Source organism: Marmota monax, unplaced genomic scaffold (genome assembly GCF_021218885.2).
Source record: "Marmota monax isolate L192 unplaced genomic scaffold, Marmota_monax_Labrador192_F-V1.1 WCK01_AAM20220418_F8-fsc00149, whole genome shotgun sequence".
NCBI lineage: Eukaryota > Metazoa > Chordata > Mammalia > Rodentia > Sciuridae > Marmota > Marmota monax.
In genome coordinates this window covers 2901565-2911784 of record NW_026693170.1, presented here as the reverse complement: position 1 = coordinate 2911784, position 10220 = coordinate 2901565, and positions in this window count along the sequence as shown.

Genomic DNA, 10220 nt, shown 5'->3' with positions numbered 1-10220 from the left:
GCTACTGGGTTCAATCCCTAGTACCACACAAAGTTAAGCAGGGCACAGGGATGCAGGCCTTTAATCCCAGCAACTCATGAGACTGAGGCAGGAAGATTGCAAGTTCAAGGCCAGCCTTAGCAACCTAGTGAGGTAGGTGCTAAGTAACTTAAGGAGACCCTGCCTCAAAATTAAAAAATAAGAAGGGCTTGGGATATGACTCAGTGGTTCAGTTCCCCTGAATTCAATCCCTAGTACCAAAAAACAAAAGCAAGAAGAAGCTACATTTGAACAAATAATACATGTACATACGGGGTAAATAATAGAAGTGAGTCTTCACTTCTGGTCCCCATTTTCCATTCCTAAAGCACTGGTTCTCAGTTTCCCTCTGGAGCTCCTGTTATAGCAAAGCATTGGAGTTAGTAGCCTGTGTTGGTTCATATAAATAGCTGCAGACCTTGGCCAAGATCCTTGACCCTCTCTGCCTCATTTTCCCACGTGCAGTGCAGGTGACCGTCCCTTACAATGTTGCCGCCAGGGTTAAGTGGGTGAAAGTGCCTAGAACAGTGCCAGGTACATAGCCACACTACGAGTTGTCATCATTTTGTGACCTGGAATGATGGTGATGATTGATTCTGAGCTGCTCCCTCTCAGGCCTTGTCTCTGCTGAACCCACCAAATCCCTCAGTGTCAGATAGAACTGTGTCTCCATGCTTCTCCATGCTGCTAGGTGAACACGAGTCACACAGACTGACTTGAGTTCTGTAATGTGTCGATTCATCTGAGAGATTGTCATTAACCAGTTGAGAAAGAAGTATTCAGGAATAAAAGGCTTTACTGAGCTGATGCTAGCCAGGAAAAAAAAAAAAAAAAAAGGCCAGGTCTGGGGACAAGTTTCCAAAATTCCAGCAGCAAATCTAGATAGGAGTTGGGAAAATGCTGGACTAGAGAATATTTTTATAATGAAAATTTGGAGAAGGAAAACAAATTGTTTACATTTAATATATATTGGCTATAGAGAAGAGGTGGGATAACATGAAGAGGGGTAAATTTGGGGGGAGGAGGGAACTCCATAAGAAGTGCACATTGCTTCTGGATTGGCTGGAGTTATAAGCAGAATGCAGTGGCACCTTGGGCTCAGGAAAGAGTTTGAGCTAAGGTTTTAACATACATTCAAGAATCTGAAATGGCCTTTTGTGGCTTTTGGACCTTAACTCTTTTTTTTTTTTTTAATATTTTTTAGTTGCCAGTGGATTTTTTTACTTTATTTGTTTATTTATAAGTGGTGCTGAGGATTGGACCCACGGCCTCACACGTGTGGGGCAAACACTCTACCACTGAGCTACAACCCCAGTTCCTGGTACTTAACTCTTAACTCATTAACCTCCTTCATCTCTCCTCCATTCTCTGATAATTAAATTTAGAACATTTCAGAATTTTTCTCTTATCAGTGTATATTTAATTCAATGAAGATACATATGCCATCTCTTAAGACTATCAGTGTTCCTTTCTGCATCTTTGTCCCAGGCCATTATCTGTTTGTTTTCTTTAATCTGAATTCATCAACCCCAGATTACCTCTTATTGCTAGTTTCATATCTGAGGAACTCTCAGAGGTGGGAAGGACATAGAAAAGGAATAGAAGAGCCGGGCATGGTGCCACACACCTGTAATCCCAGCGGCTTGGGAGGCTGAGGCAGGAGAATTGCAAGTTCAAAGCCAGGCTCAGCAATAGCAAGGCGCTAGGCAATTCAGTGAGACCTTGTCTGTAAATAAAATACAAAATAGGGCTGGGGATGTGGCTCGGTAGTTAAGTACCCCTGATTTCAATCCTAGTACCAAATAAAAAGGGAACAGAAGAAGCCCCACATTGACCCCAGGCCCACTGTGTCCGCTATGTCAGCTTCTGTTTTTCCTGCTTTACACATATCACTGCGACCTTCCCTGCTTCCTCCTTTAACAGACACAGAAAGATTAGTCTGAAAGAGAGAAGGGCCTTTTTGAAATCTTAGCTAGGAAGCAGCAGAGCCTGGATTCAAACCCAAGCCTGTGTCACTCTGGGGCGAGCCCACATTTTCCCCTGGTGCAGGCAGCCTGCCTGCTGGTGAGTCAGCAGAGCACTCCGCCACCGGAGAGCTGCTTATGTTAGCAGTGTGGTATGCTGTGGTGTGGCTGTGCCATCCTTTATTAACGATTTCCCCATCGATGTACATTTACAGTGTTTCTGAGATTTCGCTTTTACAAACACTTGTTGCCAATAATATCCTTGTAAACCTGATTACACATATATGGCAGTATTATCAATAGAATGTCTTGTTTGAAGTAGAATGACTGAGTCAAAGGGTATGTGCATTGGGAATTTTGTGAGTCACCGCCAAATGGTCCATTCATCTCTATTAATTTCTCTGTTCATTTCATTCATTCAGAAATTGAATGAATTATGGAATTCTGGTCGTCTGCCAGGCACAGCTGCAGACTGGAGTCCCACAGTGAATAGGACAGAGCACCTGCAGGAGCACCTATTCTAGTGGGGCAGATGACATGTGGGCAGGGGAGATGCTTGGAAGCAAAGAACTGTTGGCGGAGGGTTGGGGAAATGTTGGTCAAAGGATACAAGATTTCTTGGGGCTGGGGCTGGGGGCTCAGCAGTAGCGCACTTGCCTGGCATGTATGAGGCACTGGGTTCCATTCTCAGCACTATGTAAAATAAATAAAGGACTACCAACAACTAAAAAAAATTTTAAAAATTTAAAAAATAAAAGGGATACAAGATTTCAGTCCAACATTGTGGCTCAGTGGTAGAGTGTTTGCCTAGCATGTGTGAGGCACTGGGTTCGATTCTCAGTTCCACATATAAATAATAAAATAAAGGTCCATCAACAACTAAAAAAAAAAGGGAATGAGTTCACTTAGTACGGCAGGGTGACTGCAATTAATAGCCAACATGTCATTTATTTGAAAATTGGTAAGTGAATAGATTTAAAGTGTCCTCACCAAAAAGAAGTATGTGAGGTAAAGCTTGAGGTAGCCATTCTGCAAGGTATACCTTTGTCAAGACACGTTGTACACTATAGATATAAAGGTTTTATTTGCCAAGTGGAAAAGAAAAAAAGAAAAGATAACGGAATTGAAAGTGACAGAAGTCACAAGGCATAACAGTTGGTCAACGGAAGTTTACTTTGCAGGGGTGACACTGGAGCAGAGACCTGAAATGAGCCCTTCAGGAAGATGCTGAAGAACTGAACCTAAAGGCCCTGAGGTGGGGTGGGTCCGAGAGAGGAAAAAACCAACTCTGTTTCAGTTTCCCCCACTGTCCTCTGCAGCAGCTTCTGACACCAGTTGTGTGCAGCGGTTTTCCCCGTGTGCTGAGCAGCCGTCAGACCTGCAGCAGACAGCAGGTGTCCCCTAGTGCAATTCAGTTCTGACAGTTTATCCAGAGAGCATCAGATCCCACAGATTGTGGTTCAATCCCCAAGACTGCCTCCTGCTTCAAATGACAGCCACAAACCCCGGCTTGTTTGACCTGTGCTGAGCAACAGTCTGGAAATCCAGATCTCCACAACCTCTTCCTCGGATCCATTTAATGTGCTAGAGCAGCTCAAAGAATTCAGGGAAACACACCAGTTATTATAAAGGGTGCAGATGAAGAGAGGCCGAGGGTGAGGAACAGGAGAAGGGTCTCAGAGTTTCCTGCCCTCTGGACACGCCACCCTAGGATCCAGAAGCTCTCTGAACCTGCAGGCTCTTTTGGATTTTTATGGAGACTTGATTGCATACACATCATTGATTACACCACTGATTACATCATTGATTACACCATTCCTGATCAATGCAACCTTCAGCCCTTTCCCCTCCCCAGAGGTTGGGGGTGGGGCTAAAAAATTCCAGCCCTTTAATCCTCCCTTGGTCTTTTGGTAACCAGCCCCTAACCTGTAGCTACTTAGGGGCTGCTGACCAGCAGTCAGCTCATCAGCATGGAAAAATATAGTTTGGAGATTTCCAAGGATTTTAGGAGTTCTATGGCAGGAAACGAGGTGTGTGGAGGTGTGTGTGTGTGTGTGTGTGTGTGTGTGTATTGTTTTAAAGACAAGGTCCCACTCTGTTGTCCAGCTGGCCTCAAACTCCTGGGTCCAAGTGATCCTCTGGCCTCAAACCCTGGAGTAGCAGGGACTACAGGTACATACCACTGGGCCCAAGGACCAAATACATATTTCACAAGGTCATAGTCTGGCCCTTCATGGATTGTCCCGGTGGTCAGACTAGCAGGAGCAGAACAGCAGGAAGGGAAGAGGGACAAGATTATTTAGGGACAGGATATAGACAGGGACAGATCCCTTAGGCCCTGGGGATGTGGCTCAAGCGGTAGCGCGCTCGCCTGGCATGCGTGCGGCCCGGGTTCGATCCTCAACACCACATACCAACAAAGATGTTGTGTCTGCCGAAAACTAAAAAATAAATATTAAAAATTCTCTCTCTCTCTCTCTCTCTCTCTCTCTCTCTCTCTCTCTCTCTATCTATCTATCTATCTTTAAAAAAAAAAAGAATTTGGAACTTCCAAGTGCAACAGGAAGCCATCGGAGGGCTATGTCCAAGGACTGGCATGTTCCAATGTGTGTGTTAAAGATTCCCCAGTGGTTGCCTATAGGCAGAAGTGGGTCTGGGCTGAGGGGAAGAATTTAGGAATGTAGTAAGTTTTTTGGGCCATGTGACTAGTTTCTGTGCACACAAGAAAAGTGAAATGGAAACAGCGCCTGCAGCCTGGCAGGAGTGGGACATCACAGGAGGCGAGGAAGCCGAATTCCTGCCTGCGCCAGAGGGCTCAGGAGGATGGTGATACTGATCAGGTGAGAAGGGTCAGGAGCTGGAGTTTGTTTTGAAGGAAGAGTCAAGAGACTAAATGAGTATAGAGGAAGCGTGACTCAGGGTGCTTGAAAGTTATCCTCGAGAGCCATTATACATAATGACTGTAGTTAATGACAATGTACTGTGTATTTAAGATTGCTAAAAGAGTAGGTCTCAAATGCTCTCACCACAAAAAAAATAAGCACATGAGGTAATGCACGTGTGATTTAGCCCTGCCACATGAATACAGGTATCCAAACATCACGATGGGCACCATAAAAAGAAGTGCTCAAGGTTTTGGGCTTCACCTGCTAGAAAAAGAGTGATATTCTTTATAAGCAGAGAGATGGACGGGCTGTGAGCTTAATTTTGGGATGCACATTGGACATCTAGTCAGCAGCTGGAGTTTTAGGGGAAGCTGGAATTTGAACATGACATTTTTTCTGTCTTTTCATTACAGAATTCTAGAGATTCACGTAACTGGATCCATGTAAGCGTATTACATGTAAGGAACCCCTGGTACCCAGGGCCAGGACCGTCATCTCCTCTTTGCTGGTGTCTTCTATTTGCCTCTCTCACATATAAACACACTGCTGTTTTCCTGCAGTTTTGTTTGTTTTAAGCAAGTCACAGATGTCCTGTCCTTTTATCGATAATTATCCAGGTATGCTAAATTTGGAGGTTGATCATGTTTAGATGATATTTAAAACCCTGGGATTTGCTGAGATCATCCAGGCTGAGGAGTTGGAGAAAATGAGAGATGAAGCTGGGTCTCCTGTGCGCAGGGTCAGGGGAAGGGCAGCACCCTGGAGAGAGGCTGAGGAGCACCCATAGAGGAGGCCAGGAGCCAGAGCCAAGGGAACAAAGGGCTCCCAGAGAGGGGGATTGACTCGAGGTCACCTGAGAAAGACAATGCTTTTTTAAAAGTATTCTTTAGTTGCCAATGGACCTTTATTTTATTTATTGATATGTGGTGCTGAGAATTGACCCGTGCCTCCCACATGCTAGGCAAGCGCTCTACCACGGAGCCACCACCCCAGCCCCAAGACCATGCTTTTTAATCCCTAGGCTTAACTATATTATGGACACTTCTGAATATTATAGTATAGATTCTATAAGGAAAAGTTTATAAGTACTTATTTGTCTATCTTTTGGGGGGTTGAGGTGTAACTTAGATTGTAAAATGTGTAAAGGACACAAATGTGATGTGTAAGGTCAGAGAATTTTTGCAAATATATATACACATGTAACCACCGATAGCCAGATAGCATTCGTAGGACCTCCGGGATTTCCCCTGTGCCCTTTCCCCCCACTCTAGAAGCAACCACAGGCCTGTCACTCTGGATTAGTCGCACCATTTGGAACTTCATACAAATGAAAGCTGACAGCTTGCTTTGTGTGTCAGAGAGCTACTTCAGCACTCTCTGCTTGGGAAAGTCTTCTGTGGCATTGCAAGTAGAGGAGGTTGTTCTCTGAGACTAGCCCTGAAAGGATACCCACATACAGATAATTTTATAGTATTTAAAACAAAAAGACTCTGCATTTCACTTCCAGATGTCTTGCAGTCTAGTGAATAAGTAATGAGCCTTAAGGAGAAAGGATCAAATTCTTTTTAAAGTTCCAGTGGAACTGTGCACGCCTGCGATCCCAGCTATTTGGGAGGCTGAGGCAGGATCACAAACTCCAGGCAGCCTGAGAAACTTAGTGAGACCCTGTCTCAAGATTTAAAAAGCCCGGCTCGGTAGTGCATGCCTGTAATCCTAGCCACTCTCCCTCAGGAGGGTGAGGCAGGAGGATTAAGAGTTCAAACCCAGTCTCAGAAATTTAGTGAGGCCCTAAGTATTCCAGTGAGACCTGTCTCCAATAAAATATTAAAAAGGATTGGGGATATGGCTCAGAAGTTAAATGCCCCTGGGTTCAATCCCTGGTACCAAAAAAAAAAAAAAAATGGTGGAGGTGGGGGTTAGGGATGTACCTCAGAGGTAGAGAGCTCCTGCCTTTCCCCAGGACTACAAAACCAAACCAAAAGTTCCAGCAAGAAGCACTCTCCTGGGTTTTGTATGTTGGTAAGTATTTCACGCAGCATAAAAACTCCAAATAAGTCTTTGAACTGCTGCTCTGGCCTTGATTTGAACAGCTTCCATTATGGACCACAGTAAAGACCTGGATGAATCTTGGAGATGTTTGTTTTAAGTGGATGTGGCAGGGAGGACAGAGCCATGGGCAGTCAGACAGAGACTGGAAAAGAAGAGGAGCCCAGGGTATGAGGCAGCCAGGATGGGGAGGTGGGGAGGTCGGAGGAGGAGGATGGGGTCAAACCCTGAAGAGTCCCCAGGTGAGGCTCAGGTTTTGCTGACCCAAAGGAACTCTGCTCTGCTATGGAGAAGATGTGCAGGGTCTTCCAGCCATTGAGCAAGTACACAGCAGGGCAGGCCTCCGGGTTCCTTCCAAGGCTCAAAGTCCGGCAAAAGGAATCACCATAGAGGTCACGATGGTGGTCACTGGGAATGGAGGAGGATATTGACTAGGAGGGACACAGAGATTGACTAGGAGGGACACAGAGGGGTTTTTTTTTTTTGTTTTGTTTTGTTTTTGGTACTGGGGTTTGAACTCAGGGGCACTCAACCACTGAGCCACATCCCCAGCCCTATTTTGTATTTTATTTAGAGACAAGGTCTTACTGAGTTGCTGAGGCTGGCTTTGAACTCATGATCTTCCTGTCTCAGCCTCCTGAGCCACTGGGATTACAGGCATGCGCCACCACACCCAGCTACAGAAGAGTTTTAAGTGGCTAGGAACTTCTAGCCTGATCTGAGTGGTGACGGCTCAGGTGAATGTATTTGTAAAAATTAATTGAAACTACACTTAAAATGTGTATACTTTGTGTACATTATATCTCAATAAAAGAAAAAAAAACAGCTTGCTTGGCCTTGGAGCTAGACTTTAATAGGAGGGCAGTGGGGGCTGTGAAAGATTTTGAGCATGGCAAAGCCCTGGTCAGTTCTGAGTGTTATAAAGGTCCCCAGGGCCACTATGGGAGATGCCTAAAGGGTGAGGCCAGGGGGCTGGTCTCTCTATAATCTTTTTTTCTCTTTTTTTATTAGTTACACATGACAGTACAATGATCTCGACATATCATACTCTCTATAATCTTGGGCAAGCTCTCACCTATCTCTGGGCCTTTTCTTCTCCACCCAGTCTTCATGCGAGTAGAAGCAGAACAGAAATAAGAGAGAGAAGTCACCAAAATTGCCAGAGATTGAGCCCCTAGAAGGAGGAACAGCCCTCTGATTTGTGTCTGCACCCCAACTCCTGGCACAGTAAGAAGCATTGATTTGGTGACAGGGGGTGGAAAGACTTCTAAAAGGGGGTCATGAGGATCTGAGCACCGCTGGGATGGGGGAGGGTAGGTAGGCCAGGCAGACCCAAGGAAATCTAGAACATGGTGTCTCTTCTGTATCCTCTTCCTTCCTTATTCAAAAGCTCCTTTTAGCCAGGTACCATGGTGCACACCTGCAATCCTGGTGATGGGAGGCTGAGACAGGAGGACTGTAAATTTGAGACCAGTCTCAGTAACTTAGCAAGACCCTGTCTCAAAATTTAAAAAAATTAATCAATAAAAAGGGCTGGGGATGTGACTCAGTGGTAAGGGTTCAACCTTCATAATTGGGTGGTTGGCTGAAGGCCCCTTTTGACCGGTTTTGACCCAGTTTCAGCTAAAACCAACAGAAGGGTGATTACTGTGAAGGTGAGGGACTTTGGGGCCCCAGGTAGTCAGAGGGTTCATTCTGTGACATTTATGCCAGGCCCTTGGCCTTGACAACATGGTAGTTGACAAAAATGAAAATACAGCTGTCCCCGAGCCTGCCTGGGCTAGCTGGCTAAGCGGCGGGGCTCCGGAGCGAGGCTGCCTGAGTCTCATCCTACCCTCCCTCCACCTCTCTGCTATGACTTAGGGCAGGTTTTTTAATCTCTGTAGCTCAGTTTTCTCATCCATAAAATGGGACCAAAGTGCCCACCTTGCCTCCTTTTGTAAGATCGTTAAGGGTTTAGCATGATGGTGGCCCAATAGTTATTAGTGGGCCAGGGACAGGTTCATTGAGGGGCTTCATGGAAGAGGGGACATCTAAGCTGAGCCTGAAAGAGGCCTAGGAAGGAGTCCAGCTGAAAGGGAGTGGAGCACAGGTGCTCGTGGAGGAACAAGTTTGGCCCGGGACTTGGCTACACGGCTAGCCGGGCCTCTTGCTGGGGCGGGTATCTGGTTTCTTCCTGGAGCCCCCCTTTACTCTCCAGCCAGGCTGGGATCCAGAGGAAGACAGCATGTGGTAGAGGCCTCAATTTAGCTCTCAGGGCCAAGGGGCGAGGCTGCCCGGGAACTTTTAGGGAAATCCAAAGATAGCTCAGCAGAGGAGGGTGACTTGCAAGCTCAGCAGAGGAGGATGACTTGCAGCCGAGTTTCCCCTTGAATGGGGGAAGCAGGGGTGAATCAGTGTCTCCAGCAGGAGTGGAGCTGCTTAGGAAGTCAGACCTGGGTTCGAGGCCCCAAGGCTACTTGGCCTCTGACTCACCCCGGGCAGGGCCGGGCAGGGAGGGAAGGCACAGCAGGGACAGGCTGGGTGTGAATCTGGCCTCTGCAACCCGGATGCCTGGCTTCCTAGCTGGGACCTGGGACCAGGCCTGGCCACTCCTGAAACTCAGTTTCTATATCTGTCCGATGGGGTAGGGTGGGGCGGGGAGTGGTTAATGGTGATTGTGCAGGGAACACAAAACTGGGCACCTGACAGGGCTCTGTGGCAGCCCCCTTCCTTTTCCTGTCTGAGCCCCGACAGACGCCTCCTGACCAGAAGTGAAACCAGTATGCCGGCGGTTTGGGCTCCTGCTAGCCTCCTGGTAAGTGAATGAGTCATCCTCTAGGTTCTAGTGAGACGCGGATAGAAGGGGGCTCGGCAGAAAAGCAAGAAGAGCAACCACACACTGGGTGTGAAAATCAGTAATAGTAATAACAATGATTCTCTCTCATGTATTTGGTTCTTACTAAATGCCCAACCGTCTGTGCCACTTCCTGTTTTGATCTTCACAGCAGCTATGTGGGGAGGTAGTGCTATTTTATGGGCAAAGTAAATGTTCAAAGAGGTAAAGCCACTTTCCCTAGGTCACACTGCAAGTATATGGCAGAACCAGGATGTGGAACCCCCCCCCCCCTCCATCTGTCTGAATTCAAGTCAAGGCTCTCTCCTAGCCTCAGATCTGGATGGGGTTGCTGAGGAGCACCCAACTTATAGAGTTGATAGGGCACTCAGGAGGCCTTTTTTTATAGGTGGGGAAACTGAGGTTCAGACAGGGCAAGGGCCTTCCACGGGAGGATCTACCAGTTTGGAGCATTTATAAAGAAACAGCAAC